The sequence below is a fragment of the Sphaeroforma arctica genome (assembly GCF_001186125.1).
Source record: "Sphaeroforma arctica JP610 unplaced genomic scaffold supercont1.1209, whole genome shotgun sequence".
NCBI lineage: Eukaryota > Ichthyosporea > Ichthyophonida > Sphaeroforma > Sphaeroforma arctica.
This window is the reverse complement of record NW_014039349.1, coordinates 8555-10571: the sequence shown is the minus strand read 5'-3', so window position 1 is coordinate 10571 and position 2017 is coordinate 8555.

The following is a 2017-nucleotide window of genomic DNA, read 5'->3' as shown; positions in this document are numbered from 1 at the left end:
TATATATGTATGTATGAAGTCACTATGAACTATGAAGTCACTATGAACTATGAAGTCACTATGAACTATGAAGTCACTATGAACTATGAAGTCACTATTAACTATGAAGTCACTATTAACTATGAAGTCACTATGAACTATGAAGTCACTATGAACTATGAAGTCACTATGAACTATGAAGTCACTATGAACTATGAAGTACTGTATGTACATAAATACGTTCTATGGACGTTCGTCCAGGGTCATGTAAAAATTTATTCGTGGCCCTCTGGATTGTCTGCGCTAAATTTACGATGGTCGCCGGAAGAAACCTGATTTCTGCTCGAGACCCAAATCGGCAAATCCAGAGGGCCATGATTTATTTACATATTTGTTCTTTTTATATTTTTTATTCTTAAAAAACATTGACAAGAGGGTGGCTTACGGCCTTCTTCTTCTAATAAATTAGACAGGTGGCTCCGTATTTTCTTCAGAAGGTCTGAATTTACGATTTACGCTAGGTCCCAAAGTCCCAACCCAAATATCCAATATGTACAGTACATACTCTTATTTCTAAACGTTCTAATTATTAGGATTCTGAATCTGCGAAGTAGCCTCCCAAAATAATTACTCTTCGAATCTTAGTTTTGCCCCAATTTCTGGTACATTCTCAAACCCTAAGATTGTCGTAATTGTTTGATATTTACAAAGTGTCTTGGGACTGATAGGTCTACTCTAGGGCTCGTTTTTTTTTCAAATTGTTTACGACATCGGATAGGTCGACATACACAATATAGTTGGCTAATATGCATTTAAAATATTCGGTTAAAATGTACCTAAAAATTTGAAAGTTCAAAGTGCACCAAAAAATTTAAAAAAGATTGAAATTTATCCAGGGGTAGTGTTAAATTTAGGAGGCTATGGCTGGGGACCCTTAAACAGAGTAGCTTATCGCCCGCCTCATCCGAACGGCCTAAATGGTAAAGGTTATTGCCAATTGGTCATTGGTTCCGCAGGGAATTGTTTCTCTTTTTTTTAGGGGCAAAAAAAAAGGAAATGTCACAGCTCCAAAATATATATATACAAACGACACTACATATTCTATATTTAAAATAATAAGACATTTAAAAAAAAGCTACCTTCTACTAGTCTTCTACGGGTTTAATTCCAACGAGCAATCGTTTTTAAAATACCTGAACTTCATTTATCTCTCTTTTTATTGGTACATATGTGAAATACAGGATTACATAAGCCACCCACTAAGAACGTAATGTCCAATTAGGTCATTTATATATACGCAATTTTTTCTTCGAAATGGGCTCTTTGTTTCTATCAAAAAAATAAATAACAACAATTGCAAATACTTCAAACATCAGATAGGGGACAGAATGACAGCTATTGGCTATACCGTCAGCAAAAGGATCACATCTACCAATCACTATCATCCTGAGGTCAAGTTGCCCTGGTCTTAACTCCTGTGCCGACACGAATTCCGAGTTCTCAAGTGACCCCCGGCGAGTCCCCGACCGAAAAAACTAAATTCCACCAGTCTGACATACTCCATGATTTGTTCATGGTTCCTATTTTTCTCTACACGAAAATTTCAATTGGTCAGGGATCATTTTCGGCGCTGTCACGTTGTGGAGAGATAATGAGATTTCGAATTTGTATCGTCACGCACATTTCAGTAATTTTTTCCTATTTCTTACCACACAAATCAACGAATTAAATCCCTTCGTTGTTCCGACTATTTTGCTTTTCGAGTTCCCAACTGTCGGAAATTACAAATTATAAATAAAAAACCCGATGATGCCAGATGAGTAATTAAAAATTATAAAAAAATATTTTGCGAATTATGAATTTATCCTCTCAATTTATCAGCACCATTCGTAAGTCGCGTCTCACGACTCATCGCCGACGCCGAGTCGCCGACGCCAGCTGATCATTGCGAAAGATGACTCTCGTGATGACTTTATATTTTTATATATTGAATATATACCTATGGTATTATATAAATAAATATGTTCACAAATATATA